The following is a 20,112-nucleotide window of genomic DNA, read 5'->3' as shown; positions in this document are numbered from 1 at the left end:
CCTGCGGGAAATAAAACGGAGTGTATGGCCATTTAGATAAGAAAGATACAATTATTATTAAAAACTCAGTATGGAAAATAAACTTTGTAAGAGCGGTCACTACAAAAGGAAAAAAAAAATCCTTCCCAAATACACTTTTTGGAAATCTTTAGTTAGGGTCAAACTACTTCACATTTATTCTATTAACATCCATTGGTTTTTAAGGCTGTCTTCACTGAGGAGATTTAGGTCATAATTTCTCTTCCTGTTCTGTCTAACACTTGCCAACTGGACAGGAAGTGAGGGAAAAATTATTTCTTATGGCTAGCCAGATACGTTACAAAACTTTAAGATTGATAAATCTAAAACCAAAACACATTTCTATTTGGATAGATGTAATCCATGTCCTACTGGAGAGATTTTCCTTAATTTCCTGTCATGAGGACACAAAAGGAAGTGAGAGGAAATCTATCAAAAGAGAGGAGAAATTTACTCAGACAATTATCACCAGAACAAGAAGAACCATTTGGAAGATTTTCCATCTATTCCTGTTCTGGTGACAAAACTAAAACTAAATTTAGGATTTTCCCTCACTTTTATTCCCAGTAAAAGTGGTCACCAGAGCAAATAGAGTGAATTTCCCCACTGGAAACTAAGACCATATAAAAAATCTCAATGGGGTTCTAACTGCTCACCACTCTGTTTTAAAGTGTGTACTCATTGGATAACTTTTTAATAAAGTGCACCTATCCTTTAGGCCCCTTTCAGGTGACGTCACAGCTCCTTCCTCCTCGTGCACAGATGCCTACTTACCGATTTCTGACGGGCCAGCCTCGGTTGCTTGTGTACATCCTGTGGCAGATGTCTTCTTCTAATGGCCATGTGTATGCAGTACATCCCCACTGACCTCTGTGTGGCTTGTCTACCTCCATGTCCTATAGACATCAATGGGGATGTACTAATATCCCTATCACAAGTGTCTACACACACTGAGGCCCCGTTCACACCAGGGCGGTTCGGCTCTGCGCACTCCGAACCGCCTCCCACCCAAATTGCTCCCTGGCCCTTTTTTGCTGGGCTGATCAGTGCGGTTTCCATACTGCTTTCAATGTTCAGCACGGTTTGGGGCGTTTTCAATTGTGTTTCAGCACTGAAACGCGCTTAAAAACACCAAAATCCGCCCTTTCAAAATCTGCACTGATCCACAACCGCCCTGGTGTGAATGTGGCCTGAAGCAATATACATAAGCCTAACCTGCTGTGGTAAAACAGAAGAAATGCAAAAAAAAGGACAGAACATAAAACTGTAAAAAAAAAAATATTTCAGTAGCAATTATAACTATGATAATAATTAAATGACAATTTCTCTTATTAGTGCCTAGGTCATCATTGCCATTTCACAAAAATGGTCCAATATCTTGCAGGACTTACTTATTATACTATGCTTGTGTTTGGACAGCAGGGGAAAATACCGCATAATTTGTTCTCAAGGCTGTTTCAACCATCCCAGGAAGTGTCTGCAAAGCCAACAGCAGAAAGCTGTACAAAAATCGCTCTTAATATTGGGCACAGATTCTCCCGGTAGAGAGCACTGCCCTCTGGCTGCAATATGACACAACGACATGCTGGATCATATAAATACTCAATATTACCACACTGAACTGTAAGGTGTTCTTTCCTGGAATCACAAAATAGTTTAAGCTTAAAATGAACCTGTGCAAAAACCAAATCAAAACAGGAATTCCTCGTTTTCTAGTGGGTCCCCGCAGCGCTCTCCCTCCCACCACCTGCACGGGTGCCTTCTTCAGCTAAGGGGCTGCTGTGGGGGCACCCGTGTGTGCTCGACCGTGCCCGCAGTAGCTGTGCACCTATAGACACACACAACCATGAAAGGCCACGTCCAACAGTTTGATTGATGGCAGAAGGAGCTTATATAGACACTATAACATTACAGGAGGACCTGGATAAAATAGGGGAGTGGGCATTAATGTGGCAGATGAGGTTTAATGTCGATAAATGCAAAGTAATGCACTTTGGAATTAAAAATAAACAAATGGGTTATACAATTATGGGTATGCCGCTAGGGAAGTCAGAAATGGAGAAGGATTTGGGGGTCATTGTAGACCACAAACTGAAAGGTAGTTTGCAGTGCCAGGCTGCTGTAAACAAAGCTAGCAGGGTCTTGTCCTGTATTAAAAAGGGGATGTATTGCAGGGACAAGTCTATAATTTTGCCACTTTATAGATCATTGGTTCGACCTCATCTGGAGTACGCGGTCCAGTTCTGGTCACCAGTACTAAGAAAAGATGTCCTTGAGTTGGAAAAAGTCCAGCGAAGGGCAACCAAACTAATTAGGGGTATGGAGGACCAGAGCTACGAGACAAGGCTACTAAATTTAAACATGTTCACATTAGAGGTGAGGAGATTAAGGGGGGATATGATTTCCATGTACAAAATGTTTAATGGTGGTAGCAACATTAGCGATAAACTGTTTAAAATTAACTCCGTTACAAAAACTAGAGGCCATCACCTAAAATTGGTGGAAAAAAAATTCCAGCACAAGGGGCGAAGGGGGTTCTTCACAGTAAGATCAGTTAGGGTCTGGAACTCACTGCCACAGGCGGTGATTTCAGCAAATAATGTGGAATTGTTCAAGAAACTTTTGGACGATTTCTTAAGGGACCGTAATATACAGGGGTACGGGTACTCCTAGAATGAGATCCTAATAGGTTGGACTTGATGGACTAATGTCTTTATTCAACCTCAAATACTATGTAACTATGTAACATCAGTATCTTCCCCCTGCGACGAGAAAAGGAACGGAGTTAACAGGTAAGTGGGGGGGAGTTGAGAGAAAAAGGTACTGGGCGGTTATTATCCTAATGCAGAGAATGCATTAAGGAAAAGAACGCCCAGACCTTAATACTACTTTAAGGCGGTATTTCTGATACATTCAGGTTGAGGAACTGGGAATCTATACTCCATGATTTATAGCTGTATTCACTTTGAATATCCAATCATGTGCAGATGAAGTAAACAGGAATTTGCTTTGTCACATGATTGGATAATTGAAGTGAATGTATACTCAATTTATTCTCAACGTCTTTATTAAAAAACGGCCTCAATATGCTGTGTGTGGCAATAAGCAGAATTTTCCCATCTTTGTGCCTGGAAGTTATTCACATTATGTATTAAATATTAAATAAAATCCTGCTTGGATTAAACCTTTCTTTTTCAATCTAGTCTGGTAGAATTGCATAGAAACAAACAAAACTGGATTTTAAGAAAAAAGATCTAACATATACCTAGAATTTATAACACCGGCTCTGATTATCGTTAAGTTCATGCTACCATTTCAAGTAGGGTGTTAGGGAACCAGGAAACCAGACAAACTTAAAAGTGCAGGTTTAAAATATAAAAGGAGTTTATTGAAAATAACAACAAACATAAATGGCAACAAACAATAGATAAGGTCCACGATGTTGTCAGTGCCAAGCCAGGGATCAGATGCCAAAACGTGTAGTCAGTCAAATCAAACCAGGTCAGGGAGCACGGAGAGCAGGATGAATGGAAACAAAGCCGGAGTGAGGAACCAGGAGGTCAGTCAGCCAGAGGCAGAATATACATTGAGGACAGAAACAACAGCAGCAGACTTGGTTGATCAGAGAGACTGAATGGACAAGGTGAAGGTTAAATAGTGACCTGGTACTTGCATCAATATTCTGAGACAGGAATTAGCCAGGAGTTTGCCAGTCACAGCAGAATGATGTTTGTGGGTTTGGACATAAAGTTTGGACATAAGTGTACAATCCATGTAACTATCGCACTCCTGACCGCTGTTCCATTAACCTTCTTGGCGGTATTCCCGAGTGTGGCTCAGGGTTAATTTTTTGTACCATAAGCGGTAACCCCGAGCCACACTCGGGAATACACAGCGCGTCTCTTACCTTGTCCCTCGAGCCACACTGTGTACTCTGGCCGATGCCGGCATCCGTCTTCCGGGTTCCGTCCCTTGAGAGCGTCTGATCGCAGGGGGGCGGAACCGGCGGGAGATTCAAACGTTTTTTTTTTTAAAACGGGGAAAAAAAATAGAACGGAAAAAGGAAAAAAAAAAAGAAAAAAATCATACCGCCAGGGAGGTTACGATAAGGTGGGTGCAATGGTAGTCGATGGGTAGCCACCGTCTCTGTGACACGATAAGAGTATGGACACCGGCACTCCAGTGGCAAATAGAATTTTTATTGACGTACATGCAAAAAAAGCATAACACACTTAGTGCAACATTTCGGGGCCACGTAGTACCCTTCATCAGGTAGAACAAGTGTTCTGCCTGATGAACAAGCTGGTCACCTAACATACTTGAGTACTTGGCCATTACTAATAGGGGGGGGGGGGACAGAATTACCCTTTATTAATAGACGAAGTGACTTGGCATTTGGTGACATGACTAGCTATTGTGGGATCCCGCCAGTAATTTCTGTAGTGCAAGTACTACATGCCTTTTATTGACTAACAGAAACCAATAATGGGAAATGACACAGGCTGACACAGGCTGCCACTGCCAAAGTTTTTTTTGGGAAAACTGCTAATTTCCTGGCTGCAAAGGAATAAGCTAATTCCAGCTAAGAGATTCAGAATTATTGAGACAAATGATGCACTACCAGTACTTTCGGAAGCTGAAAATAAAGTTGCAACCACTCAGCCTTTTCAAAATCAAACATGGCAGCAGGGGTGTGAAGGGCAGCAGGAAGAGGATGTCTTATTTTAGCTATACCTACACTTCCCTCCACCAACATCAGGAAAAATAGCAAAAGAAAAAAAAACAACAACAAGAAGGTGTGAAAGATACAATATCGCATTGCAAATTCACTTAGTTTTGTCTGCTTTTTATTCATTCTAAATTAACTATACAGCAGTGGACAGTCCACTGAAATCTTTGCATGGAGAATGGGAATCCAGTCTACAGGTCCTTTAGTTGGTTTCTAAGCCAAGTCAGTCAATTTAAGGTGAACTTTGTGCTCATTTTGTTACTCTACAATGCAAGCAGCCATGCATAGTAGGCAAGCATAGTCAGATACTTTCCAGAGCTCCCCGAGAACCCTAATGTCCAGGGCACTTTAATATGCAAATAGTGACTTCAGCTCCATAATACAAGCCTGGACCAGTGCCTTCCCTCCTCCCAATCAGACCAATAAGAAGCAGCATACATGAAAGACTGGGATTAGAGCGACTTCAGACATAGTTACCAACTGCATTTTACCTCCAGGAGCTCTGCTAGATATCGAAATGTGTGAACACAGGTTAACTTTAGAGACCTTCCTGTTAAAAGGTAACCCAGATCTACTACCGGGACTGGGAGACTATTACATCGGCAACTGGTGAGCGGAGGGAGCCGGTATTTGATTGTTACTTTGTTACATTTTTTATTCACCTATTGAGTGGGGAACCCAGTTTTTATTTAATTTGAATGTTTGCACATTAGCACTTTTCACAATTAATGGACACCTGTTCTCTGGTATTCCATACTCACAGGGGTAGGTCTCTTTGAAGACTTATCCACAGGGTTGTTAATTCAGGGTGTTTCATATATATCTATAAAAATATTTTTTACATTTATCAAAAAACCTTTAGCGCTGTGACTACACTTCATATTAACTACAGACTTTAATAAATTCAATTTAAAAACATTTGAAGATCGCTGCTTTTCATGACAGTAAAGCTATCGTCAGTGACGTCAGAGCACAGAGAGCCTACATGAGATGGAGAACAAGAAAGGAATCATTTTTCCGCATTATGAGATGTACTGTCACTAGCATTCCGTGTATCTAACCTCTAGTGTTTACGATTGTTTTGGCTGCATTTAGGGTGTGTTTAGCTACATTTTGTAATTAAACTAAATCCATAGCAGATTCTTTCAAAAACCAAATTCAACACATTTAAAATATATGCCAGCACAAGTCTACGTAAGCATTCCACTGTAAAGAAGCCCTAAGGGCAGGCTGCAGACCCATGGGGAACACTATTAACCTTGCCTTCTGTGAGCGATCAGGATGGAGAGCGGTGTGGGGGCGGAGACAGCTGTCACAGGAGGCTGGGCAAGCGGTGTGGGGGAGGAGTCAGCTGTCAGAGGAGATTGGAGCTCTCTTCCCACAACTCCGGTTCAGCCTCCTGTGACAGCGAGTCAGGCTGGAGAGCGGGTACAAGCAGTCAGTGATCAGCTGATCGTGGACTGCTTGTAAATAATTGGAGGACATAGTATGTTTCCTGTGTCCTGTGTCGCCAATCATGCTCTACATCACTTCCTGTTCATTCATGATTGTGGAGATAGTATGTTTACTATCTCCACAAGTTATGAATGAACAAGGAAGACTCAGTATAGAGGCTTCCTATTCATTTATAACAGGGGTTGCAGAATAAGAGATTGAGGACTCTGTGTTCTCAATCTCTTTTTCTATTTTAAAAGTAAAATATCAGGGGTCTGTTTAGAGTCCCGACAGTAAAGTTAAAAAATATTTTTTTTTAAATGAAAATAAAAATGAAAATTAAATATAAAAAAAAAATGTAAAAAAAGTGTACCTTTAATTTATTAGAAATAGATGGATACAATAGATCGATAAATACAGTAGATAGACAGACAGATAGACAGACAGACAAAGATTAGTTTTTAATTTTATATTCAGAGAAAGATTTGAGCTCTTTCTGAATTAATAAAATTGGTTACTTTCGAACAATCTATTTTACAGTGTCATGGCCATCTGGCACATCTGTTCTCCATTAACCTCAATATTACAATTATAAAATACACTCCCCACTTTTCCAATCCATTAAAAAGAGCCAAAGGCCCAGTGCTAGAATCCACACTGTAGCAGAGCATTCTATGCTATGACTCCTAAATACTCACAGCTCTCTGCATGACCTCACACACACACACACACACAAATGCCTAGTAGCAAATTAGCTCCCATTAAAATAACGTGGCAATAAAATGGTAGGGAGTTTCATGAATAATCAATTAAAAAATATGGAACATTACAGGCCAGAAAACAAAAGGCAATAAAATCAGACTTAAATCTCAAAAACTGCATCTTATTAGATGTACCAAAAATACTGTATTTCTGCAAGACAAAGATTATTATAAACATTAAAGTGTAAGAAAAACCCCCCCCCCCCCCCCCCTCCAATGCGGCTGTAAGACCTTATGTTATGTGTTGCCCCTTGATCCGAACAGCTTCTTCCTTCCACTCATTTTTCATAGTCCCTTCAGTGCTGGTGCAGGTCTCTGATCCAGTGCAGACTCCTCGTTTTCCACGGTGTCAGTCCAACGTGTGCGCACCATCCATTTAGTTCCTGTGGCGCTCTCCTCTCCGACGATCTGGACTGCGCCGCCCACACTTCCTCCTTCACAACATTTGGGAGCCAAGACTTCTGCACCCGGGAGCAAGCGGTGCCGAGACAGGCAAGTTACTTGGTATTTGCCAACTTTTTTTGTTTTTTTACGATGGGGCATATATCTATAGCTTACTGGGCGTTCCAAAGCACACTATTTGCATGCAGGCCATCCTAGGCATGTGATGCTGTACCTACATGATTGAAAAAACTGAAATCCAATGAATGACAGGTGAGGGCCAGGAACAAGAAGGTAGGGGAGGAAGAGCTAGATGATGCTGGACATCCTCCAACCAGGAAAGGAGGTAGGCCCTGATGTGCTGCAGCTTCTAATGCACACACACAGAAGCTCACAGTGTGCAGCAAAATCAGTAAGTAAATGCAGTAAAAAAAAATCAGTAAGTAAATGCAGTACAGGAGAGGAGTCCATTTCTGATTCTTTTTTATTTGTATTATGCACCTCACAAATAAGTAAAAGATTATCCTTATGTTCAAGGCTTAACCCATGTTTCTCCTTTGATTTTAGATGATTATTGTCCAGACGGAGTTAAACCACAATCATTCCCCTGAATGTTTTACTATACAAATAAGAACAATAGTAGCATGTTGAAATCCCTATATAACTGGAGACCAGGACATTATCAGGATGGAAAATATGCTCGATAAAGCTGTAATTATGGGTGTAGATGTGTAACTGCACAGCTGACTTCCTGTCAGTTATGTCAGTGAAGGACATGGCAAGTAACATTTCTAAAAAAATAGTCAAAACTGATAATTCACATTCAGCTCCACAATGACAGCAAACCTAAATGTGTGTCCGGTATTTGAATTCATGCCGAGGTCGGACAGAGATTAAATTCTTCCATATGCGAACACTGTAGGCTCTTCTATGCAGCCAGCAATGGACTAAGACCTGTTATGTGACTCTACATCCAAGAATAAACCATCCCCAAGAGGATTCCTGGTCAATACATCATACATAAATGTAAATGCTTTTATCTGCTTAGACCCTGGGATAGAAAAATTGTATATTATGCACGATACACCCAGTAATGTATCAATGGCTTTCACTCCCTTAGGCCTCATTCACACAGCTAAGAGTCGGCGTGCAGGGCTGTATCGGGCCATTCCTGGGAAGGACAGGTGCTGCGTGTGATCGTACGCAGCAGCCTGTTCTTTTCTATGGGAGTACGCAGCCATACGCTCACCCGAACTGCAGATCCATGCGGGTGATCTGATGGATCCTGTCTGCGTTCAAGCACGGACACCCACACCCAAATGGATGTGCAGCTCGGGTGAGCGTACACCTGCGTACGGCCACGTCCTCCCATCGAGAAGAACAGGCTGCTGCGTACAATCACACGCAGCACCGGTCCTTCCTGGTAGCGGCACGATATGGCCGTGCACGCCACATGGATCTGTACGGGCCGAATCTAAGCATTGTGAATGAGGCGTTGAAGTAAACACCACCATGACCTTTTCCATAATTTCAATTCTAGTTTTTAATTACTTTACAGGAAAAATTCTGCTCATTGTCCCTACTCCCTATCTAAAGGCCCCTTTCACACGAGCGGTCTGATCAGGTCCACCTGTCAGTTTTTCTGGCAGACCCAATCGGATGCCCAATGCTAGTCTATAGGCAGTCATGTGTACACAGACGGGTGTTCCTTTACACCCTGTTACCCCCCGACTCCAGCCAGGTCCAGAAATACAAACACAATAGTGTTACGTTTCAACAGACCTGATCGTGCCGAATCAGGGGTAATCTGATGTAAACAGACACATGTCCATCTACATCAGATTCCCCATACACAGACATGGGGTCCATTCATTTCAGTTTCTTCCTCCATCACAAGGTAGAGAAAAAAAACTGGACAGGCACAGATGTCACACTAGTGACATCCGCTCCGTAGTGCTCTGATCAGCAGGGGTCCGTGCACTGATCCCCTCCTGGTTGGCCCGAGTGAAAAGGGGCCTAAAGCTGGCCATACGCTGGTAGATTTTCGTACATTCATACAAACAAAATCATCAGAACATTCAATGCCATCACATACTTGCAGAATGTCACTCAAAATCGGTTTGATTTTAATAATCGGTTTTGCAATGAATGGAGTTTCCCCCCAACAAAAAATTAATTCGCTGTCATAATTTCATTCAAGAAAAATTACACATCTTGCGCCTTCAATTTTTTTTTCATCATTATGATTGAAATTGGTAATCAATTTGACCCCATGAACTATTAGAAAGTCGAACATATATTTCAAGAACACCATTTTTTCTAACTAAATGCCACTGGTGTATGGCTAGCTCCAGGTCCATGCTGCCCCTTTCACAATTCACTGCTACTGATACGTGTGCATGCTTTTTATGACTGATGAGAGACAAACCGTGCTGCAAAAATGAAGTACAAAATAGGAGTGGGGTCACATGAATCACACGCCACATAAAAAGCAATGCCTGCTGTTTTTAAAAAACAAAACCAAAAGGTAGATTCTCTGTACAAAATGATGACTTCATTTAACTGGCACAAAAAGGAGACAAGTAGCAAAATCTCTTCTGACAGAAAAATGAGACAAAAGGAAAATAAACATTTACGGCATGCTAGTGGAAACCATTGCTCAGTATCACCTAAAATGTATTCAAAGTTGTAATTCTACGTTACACATTCTACATGAAGAGGATTTTCCCTCCAGACCATTCCTTGTAGATTCAAAAAGGAACAAACTGAGCTCCCCATAGGAGAACGAATTCTATCAAAAGACAACCAGCCATTTCACAAGATGCAGACATTAAAAGACCGCCAGGCTAGACACCGGTCAGACAATGACTGTCTGCTCCATCACACTCAGGGGAATTCTACTTCATAAAACCTGAGCAAAGCTACAAAGAGGAGCCTAGATGGCAGTTTGTTCCCCTTCAATAAACACATTACCATCCAAGTTGTCTGTAGGAACCAAAATGTCGCCAGTGTTTTGTGGATTTGTGCCAAATAATGCCATAATTGAGGCCAGCCATGCAGAAGAAAGATGGATAATTCCCATACAACATGGGCAAAATAGAGCTCCTTTGTATATGGAATGTAATACTAAGAAATACAAATACAAATACAGAGAAAATGTTGAAGTCATGATGGGGATCGTGGCCAACACACTATAAACAAATGATCTGGCAGCGGGTTAAATTTTATGTGAAAGAAACATTAAAAAGAAAAAACCCTCCACCCGATTGAGTCCATCAAAGACCTATAAGGGTGGCACATCACTGCCTTTTTTAGATAATAGAAATGATGAGACATTAACATTCTTATCCTAACCATTTTAAAGGACAAAGCAATTCTCAGACCTAAATCAAGGTTTCCGCGCCTAAAGTTCTTTATGAATCTCATTATTCCCTGAAAACTGTTCCTCGGCTCTTTTAAAACCATATGCTGATTCTGAAGAAGGCAAAGTCCACTGTTTGGATGCGAGATAGTTCTAGAAAATCTATAAAGGATTACAACATGGAGAAAGTATAATTCTCTCTTGATTCTGGGTGCTGGAAATATCAAAGGCATAAAAGCTTGAAAATCATCTATATAGGACAGACAAATTCCTCCCACCAAGGCTTACCTAGCAGTTGTCAGTTCTGTAAAAGTGCATTCTACCAGAGCTGTTGCTACTCCACAGGGCTTGGGGCCACACGTGAGCAGGTATGTAGAGTTGCAAGTCTAGTCCAGCACAAATATGACTTCCCAATATCATTTGAGGTGTTTCATCCTGGAGATGACTTCCAATGTGGTTTTATTAAATTGAAGCTAAACTCAGGAGTTACATCTTAAAAATACGTTCAAGTACCTTAACTAGTAACAAAAATGTATCTTTTTGTCCATCACTCGGCTGTAAATTCTCAAATCAACTCTGAATTGGTGCTGACACTGTCCTTCCTTTTGGAGGGTGACTACTTTTGTTCTCCATGGTCTCGGTGCGCTCCCTCCTGTGATGGATTACAATCTCAATACAAATTAGTAAACTCAACATAAGATTGTAGTCCACCACAGGAACGATCTTGGAGCAGTGGCTTCTTTACAACACACATAGGGATAATGGGGAACAAAAGTAGCCCCCCTTTAGAAGGAAGGACAGTGTCAGCACCAATTCAGAGATGATTTGAGAATCTACAGCCGAGTGATACACAAATAAGATACATTTTTTGTTAAAGGAGAATCACGGGGAGAGTGAAATACACTCATCCCCATAATTAGAGCCGACATGTGACACATGCTCAATACACCCAACTTCAACCTCTCAAAAGCACAAACACGTTTCCCTTATATTCCTGGATACCAGTCAAACGATTGCAAAAGCCTGGAAACAACCATCTGTGTGCTTTGCAGAAGTTAATCAGAGAATAATGGGCACCATGAAACAGGAGAAGATAAAGGCTATCCTGATCAACCATCACCCTTCACTTATAGAGGGCTCACACCTACTGAGCTACCGTTCTCTGCCAGAAGATGAACAGGAAGTAGGCGAGGGACGGTATGCGTTCGCTCACTTCCCGATTTATAGAGCCGACGTGTGACAGTTTCATTGTCACAGGTCGGCTCTAACTATGAGGGTCACTCATGTAAATCACTCACCTCATAGTTCTCCTTTAAAGAAGGAGGGGTTAAAGTGTAATAGAGTAGGACAATTAGACCTGTGATAGTGGTATTCTGTAGCCAACATTTCTAAAAAGTCATGGTTCTGCGTTCTTTCGCCAGATAGGTAACCATGTTTAATCTAAAGGTAGTGAAAAGTTTGCATTGGTGACGTGTCATATTGGAGGGATTTGACGCTGTCAATTGTAAGTAAATTATATACACACTTCACTCCATTGTAAGTAAACTAGTTGAGGCTAAAACATTTTCTATCAGCATCAAGGTACATTTATTGTTCCAAATGAACAAATGTCTACATATACTAAAGTGGCAAGCATTAAAAGGAGAACTATGGGGTTAAGGCTTTTCCCCATAGTTCTCCTTAGGGTAACGGGAGGACACAAACTAGCGTCCTCCGTCACCGTAGGCTCAGTATACCGCGTATACTGAGACGCCACAGCTGAAGCGGATCACGACAATTGTGCCGGGATCCGCCCAGCTGCGTGACTGACAGCTGGCTCTGCCTATCTAGAGGCAGAGCCAGCTGTACCCGCCCCCTCCCCCGTCCAGGGGGGAATCCAGCCCTTCCCGTGTCACGGCAGAGAGCCGTGACAGGATCGAGAGGTGAGCGAACGCCGGTATGTGTTCGCTCACCTCCCGATCTACTGAGCCAACCTGTGACAGTCTCATTGTCACAGGTCGGCTAGAACTATGAGGTGAGTGAAAAGCACTCACCTCATAGTTATCCTTTAACATTTCTTTGTGATTTTCAGAACTTTTCTTACAGATTAAAAATGTTAAATGATGTACCTTGAAGGAAACATCCCACAGTTGTGTTCATGATGTGGAGATTCTCTTGTTTTCGTATGCCGGCTTTATTAGTTACTCATAGCTTGCTTTGTACAGACTCCTGCATTTGCAGCCATACAGTCAGCATAGTCCTTATCGACACATTAGGTCACATCATTCTGCCGATGGGACTTCACACAGCACACATCCCACACACAGATCATTTCACACAGTGCTGCTCTAAAAACACTTCAATCCATTCTGGCCTCATACTGAATTTTCTCACTAGAAGACCCAGCAGATAGCAAGTCTATGCAGGTTAGATGCAGTTCTAATCAGAAGAAAATTGTCAGCATAAAAGACTGTGCTTCCCTAAAGCAGGTAGAGGCAGACCTTCTGTCAGACGTAATCACAGAACTGATGTATGGTGGCTTTGCAAAGCCCCGCAGAGTCACTAGGGATTTATTGCTGCTATTTCCTGTGGGTTTCCTCTAGAGCTGCAGCTAACGATTATTTTCAAAATCGATTCGTTAGCCGATTATTAAGTTCGATTAATCGGATAAACAATAAAATAATTTTTTTTTAAATGGCTCCAGTGATGGGACTACTAGTTTGTATTGAGATTGTAGTCCATCACAGGAGCAAGCTTGGAGCGGTGGAAGTAAAAAAGAAAAAAAAAAGTGTGGTGTGCAATATAGTGAAATGAAAAGTGAAAAATTATACAGCAATAAATGCAGACAGGCAGAGGACTACAAAACCCAGCAATAGTACAATATACAGCGCAATGCAGAATATCACCTAGCTATAGAGGAGCACAACAAATCCTTATAGCTGGTGGTATTCTGCATTGCGCTGTATAATGTACTATTGCTGGGTTTTGATTTCCTCTATAGCTAGTGGTATTCGGCATTGCACCACTGTATAATGTATTATTGCTGTGTGGAGCCGTGAACAGGGCCAACTGATCGGAAGCCGATTAATCGATTATTGAAAAAGTTGACAACTTTTTCAATAATCGATTATAATCGATTATGTCGATTAGTTGTTGCAGCCCTAGTTTCCTCACACATTTCAGTTTTGAGCTTCACAGGAAAACCCCACCACTAGCCTTATCTAACATTACTCTGAGATGGGTGGAATGTCTCACAACTCTGGCCAAAGCTTTCATTGTTCATTTTATTTTTTTACAAAAGGCCTAGAGCTCTTAGACAAATCGAACTCAGGGAATCAGGGACGACTCAGGCAGCAATTACTGACAGAGGCTCTAACCTTTCCCATGCTATCCAAAACTAAAAACAGAAAAGAAACAATTTGAACACGTATGCTGTCATCATGCACTGTTGTCATTGTCCCAGGACATGAGAAGAGTCTCTTGGTTGCATTTTTGTTTCAAACGTTGATAAAGAGTATATTGGACAGGGATGGGGGTATGACGGAAATAACACATATGTTGGTCAGACCCATATTGGTCCTGTTCTTCAATGCAATAATTGCTTAGAAAATTCAAACAAATCTAGCAAATATCCACATTTTCCATGTAAATGAGGAGTTCAAGGAATTAGGCCGCGTTCACACCAGACAGTGCGTTCCGGCCCAATTCTGGCCAGAACGCACTACATCGCATTGCGGCTGGCAACACTATGTTGTGGGACAGGAGGGGGCGTGGCGGTCCATTGAAGTGAAGTGCACCATAGCCACACTCTCCGACCACAATGCGATCAGTTGCACAGGAACGCAAGGCACATTATGCCTGCGGTCCGATCTGAACAAGCTAGTGCTTGCCGCATTTTGCTCGGACCGGACTGCAGGCATAATATGCCTTGCCTTCCAGTGCGGCCGATAGCATTGGGGTCGGAGAGTGTGGCTATGGTGCCATTCACTTCAATGGACTGCCACGCCCCCTCCTGTCCCACAACATAGTGAACCGGCCACAATACGAGGCAGTGCGTTCTGGCCAGAATCAGGCCGGAATGCACTGTGTCTAGTGTGAACGAGGCCTAAAATCTAATATGAAAATGATCAGAACAGTTGCAAAATAGCGATCAGGAAAGAAATCAAGGGAAGAAATCAATAAAAATAATATTAATAAACCAAAATTGGGTCAAAGGAAGCAAATTTGCCATTGGTATTATACCAAATAACGGGTTCTGAAACAGCAATGTAAACTTCACACACAATATATATAGATCTATATATATATTTAATGTTCCTGTAGTTCTTACCTCTAAAAATAGGATTATATCTAACAAAGCTTGTACTATAGATCTACTATGAAGATTACTTGTCCAGAGTAGAGATGGGAACACACATGGATCTTTAATGATGCACGGGAATGATGCAAGGGAAATCCCAGACAGCCACGCGGATTACCAGATATTAGCTATATGTTGGCATTATTTCCTGCTGATTTAAGGATTATGCAAATGCAAGCCTTGCTGGCCTGAACTCATGCTGTCATTTACTCCCTGGTACATAGACGGATATAAGAAAGCAGAAATGACAGGTTAGGGTTACATTTCCTACTATGCTAAATCTTATACTAAACTTCAGGGGCCAAGTTCGATACACAACTATACAATATATGGAAAAACATCACTCAATAAATTAAAAGTTTTAAGCAGTGTTAATAGTGTAAATATTTTAATGAAATTATCTAAATAAGCACAATGAGACAAATTCAAGAAGAATATTAATCAGCATGCCAAAAAAAAAACAAAAAAAACTTTTGGCCATTTCCTACTGATGTCAATAGAAGCATGCATGACCTGGTTATTTAAGAATGGTTGAATGCTCTTTGACTGAACCTATTGTATCCTGAAATCCACTTTAAAAATGGCAGCTGCCGGTATAATCGCAATAGACTGCAATGAATAAATACCTTTATAGTCCCGAAAGGAGAGTGCTGCCCTTTGGGCACAAGTGGCTTCCAGCCTTGGTGGTTTGCAAGTTATGCTGCACAGGATATCAGAACTGGGTGATGGGATTGCCCTTCTGTTTAAAAAAGTCGTAAATTTTTTACTGTGTGTGTGTGTGTGTGTGTGTGTGTGTGTGTGTGTGTGTGTACACACTGAGTGGCCAGATTATTATGACCACCTGACGTTTGTAGGCTAATTAGCTATAATTTTGCGCTTAAACTGATAGAGGGCCAGACCATTATAAATAGGGAAGCAGGTTGTTTACCACGACAGTAGAAGTGATTTTTTTCTGAAGATACGGGTAAACAACGCGAATTAACAGCCTTTGAACGTGGGATGATTGTTGGCGCTAACCATGGAGCGAGTATCAGCACAACAGCAGAATGCGTTAAATGTTCAAGAGCAGCTGTTAAAGTGTTTAAAGACTGGACTGACAGCCGAAAATCTGGGTCTGAACGTGCGAATTGTGGCCGTCAGCGACTAGTCAATGTTAGGGCAGAACGGAGAGTGGCAAGACTGGTACAAGACAATAGAAGGGCAACAGTGCCGTGTCAGATTCCTCGCATCACCTTTCAACATCTCGTGGAGTCATCACGTGGCCCAACGAAGTACTGATGGGGTGGTCATAATAATCTGGCCACTCAGTGTATGTATGTATGTATGTATGTATGTATGTATGTATGTATGTATGTATGTATGTATATATATATATATACATACATACATACATACATACATACATACATACATACATACACACACATAACATACATTACATACACACACTGTATACACACACGCATATATACTGTATACACACACACAAAGTTATTCAACCCCCATTACAAACTAGGTTTATTGGCAAAATTTAGAGACCTTTGGCTGCTTACAATAAACAAATTACACAAGCGCAATTGAAATAGGTCAACACAACAAATGTTTCCCCAAATTCAACTGAAAATGCAACTTTTAGGGCTCAGTCACACTAGATGCAGTGCGTTGCGGCCCGATTTTGGCCGGAACGCACTGCCTCACATTGCGGCCACGCCCTCAGGCCACAATGCGATCCGCCGCACGGGATCGCAAGGCATATTGTGCCTGCGGTCCGAACCTGTGCGGTGAGATCAAAATGCTCAAGCACTATTTTGATCGCACCGCACAGGATCGGACCACAGGCACAATGTGCCTTGCGATCCCGTGCGGCGGATCACATTGCGGCCGGAGGGCATGGCTACGGCGCCATTCACTTGAATGGCCCGCCACGCCCCCTCCTTCCCCACTAAAAAGTGAGCCGGCCGCAATTCGAGGCAGTGCGTTCCGGCCAAGATCGGGTCGGAACGCACTGCATCTAGTGTGACTGAGCCCTTAATGACTTCTGCAGTCTCAAAATAATTCAAACCCTTGAAAACAACAGAATGCCTCACAAAAGCACAAATCTGCAAGTGTTATCTAAAGGTGCCCATACACCTCCTGGCTTTGCTCTTGCAGAATCCCTGCTCTGGCCTTATGCCCTTGTCGGTTTCTTTTCCAGACATTACTCAAACATCATGCCGACCTGCACACTTGGTATGCACCACGCAGCTCCCTATTGCACTGGTCTCCATCCTAACTCCTGGGTGGAGCCCTCTTGACTCTCAGACAGAGACCTCCTGTGACCACCCGGTGGAGCCCTGAACACTTACCAGCCCCCAAAACGTAAGGGCTTGTTCACACCAAATCTGGACCAGATCTGCATGATTTTCTGCACATGCACTGCAGTGTGTTTTGCTGCGTTCTGGGCCGTTTTTGCTGCATTTACATGCGTGTTGGTGCCTTCCAGAGCAGAAAAAATAGTGCATGCTGTAGTTTTTCTACATGTTCTGGAACTGAACGTGGCAGTGTGAACTAGAGCCCAAAATACCATTGGAATACATTGGATGCATTTTTGATGCATTCTGTAACTGCTCTGCCTCTGCTCCGCACTTGGTGTGAACAAGCCCGAAGGGATGTGCACAGCTGAACAATGGGTGCTGTCAAGATCAAAACATTACCCAGGGTTAAAGGCTTCATCCCACCCAAGTCGCTACAATGCCCCCGGGTTCCAGAACCCTGACCAGGGTTTACCAATCCTACAAAAAACTGAAGTTAGTTTTCTCCATATTAAATATACAGCCTGTAGCCCCTCGACCCATTATAGGTGAGAACCCTGGATGATCTAACAGGCAGAGCACTGTCACTATATATACATACAGCGTGCACGCACGCACGCACGCACGCACACCAAGAAATACATTTTCATACATGAATCTTCCGACCTAGTGCCGCTTCTGCAGGCAGATTTGTGTCACTGTATACCTACAGGCTATATCTGCTGCTATGCTAAATTCGGGCTGTAAGGCACAGGAAGAACAGATCAGCAGACAGCACACTTGCTATATTTATGAGTAAATAACTAACCCCCTTACCATGCCATTAATAGCCTCCACTACAGAGCTACCAGTGACTTGGACCAAGAGCCACAACCTATGCCAAGCAGTACTCCTGTCTTACCCTGAGCCATCAATTTGTGTTCTACTACCGTATGCACATTAGCCATTTTCATCATAGACCTCCCGGCCACCACATGTGCAGCATCACAAGGTCCACTGGCTTGTTGGAAAAAGAAAGCTTCACCTGGCCCAGCATACGCTGCAGCTTTTGGTGCAAGTCTGGGGTCTGTATTGGGGACTATTAATGGAATGGAGAGGGCAAAGGAAAGTGTAAAGCTGGCCATACTCTGGTAGATTTGCAGTCATGTCAAAATCTTGTCAGAACAATAATGACATCAGAGACCTGACCAATGTCATTTGAAATTCTGTTTGATTTTAACAAACAATTTTGGAAAGAATAGAGTTTCCTGAATGAAAACCACATTTGCTATTAGAATTGTATCCACGCGAGAAGACTTTTCCATCCTGCTCTTTTGAGATTGTTCGCCACTATTGACCCTAATTTGACCCCATTAACCATGAGAAAATCAAACAAAACCATTTTTTGTGGTGTATGGCCCACACAAGGACCGCGCAAGAATAAGCTCTAGGACTTGTGTCTTAGATTGTCTGAGATTTCACCTGCTTTGCATTCCCCAAGGAATCTTCCCGGAAAGGACAGTGATGTCACACCCAGCGATGGAGAAGACAAGGCGAGGTAAGTATACATCTATTTTCTTTACAGGTACATTTTGGAACTGCTAAAATTAGGATATTTTTAAAGGCGGAGGGAGCCCAGACATTATATGCGGGCCTTTTATTGTCCTAAAAGCTCAGCTTTAAAGCACAACTCCAGCCAAATGAAAAACTTACCCTTGCAGTGGAGCGTCCCTCGCACTGCAAGGGTTAAGTGCTCATGTTGTCTAATGGGCTCAAATAAAGCCGTAAGTTTCTCCTAATCCTCCAAACGGCGGCATTCCTTACTCACCCTCCCCTCCAGCTATGGAATGTCCCTCAGTATCGTTATGTCTAATGCAGATTAATGGTGGACCTTAGACTGCCGAAGCCCAGGGGAAAAGAGGCTGCGGGAACTGGTCTAGCAGCCTGGAAGGAGTCAACCGGACAAAGGATCAGGTGAGTAAATCTGATTTGAGGCCCCAAGACAAAGCGAGCACTAAGGGCCTGTTCACACGACGTCCGTTTTGTGTGCTGACCGGATCCGTACGCTGCTGCACTCAAAATGCATCCCAATGTATCCCTATGTGTTTTATGGGCTCCAGTTCTCACGTGCGCAGTCCGTTCAGGTTACGACAGAAAAAATACTGCATGTCAAATTTTGTCAGGTCCGGAAACGGTCAGGAAACGCAAATGCGTCCAAAAACGCTTTTGTGGTTTTTTTTTTCTTGAACGCATCAAAAACGCGGCCATAACGCGGCAAAAACGCACTGCATCAGTCTGCAGATCTGCACCTGATCAGGACCTGATATTATGTGAACAGGCCCTAGGCCTTGTTCACACCAAGCGCGGAGCAGATCCAGACCAGAGCAGGTGCAGACCGGATCAAAACTGCGTCCAATGTATTCCTATGGTATTTTGAGCTCCAGTTCACATCGCAGCGTGCAGATCCAGAGCAGGTGAAAAAACTGCGGCAAGCCCTATTTTACCTGCTCTGGATCTGCTCTGGAACGCATCAAAAACGCATGCAAAACGCATGCAAGTGCCTGAAAGCCCATGTTCTTTTTTTACCAAAACCGGCCCGGAACGCATCAAAAACGCGGCACAACCCACTGCACTGCGTGTGCAGAAACCTGACCGGATCTGCTCTGCATTTGGTGTGAACAAGGCCTGAACCTTTGCAGTGCAGGGGAAGCACCACTGCAAAGTTTTTCTTTAATGATGGCTATATGTAAAACAGAATAATAGATTGTTTGTAAACTTACACATTAATATGGTGGTAATAGATTAATATCTGTGTGTGT

The 20,112-nt window shown here is 42.6% G+C and overlaps 1 protein-coding gene across 2 annotated transcripts in view; it reads right to left on the bottom strand.

Moving 5' to 3' along the window:
- ABR (active BCR-related) overlaps nt 1–20,112 on the bottom strand; it is a 306,836-nt gene that overhangs the window by 278,403 nt on the left and 8,321 nt on the right. The window lies entirely within an intron of this gene.

The sequence above is a fragment of the Nanorana parkeri genome, unplaced genomic scaffold (genome assembly GCF_000935625.1).
Source record: "Nanorana parkeri isolate BGI_ZX_2015 unplaced genomic scaffold, ASM93562v1 scaffold494, whole genome shotgun sequence".
In the NCBI taxonomy this organism is placed as follows: domain Eukaryota; kingdom Metazoa; phylum Chordata; class Amphibia; order Anura; family Dicroglossidae; genus Nanorana; species Nanorana parkeri.
Note: the sequence above shows the minus strand (reverse complement) of the source record. Positions and strands in the feature narration are given on the sequence as shown.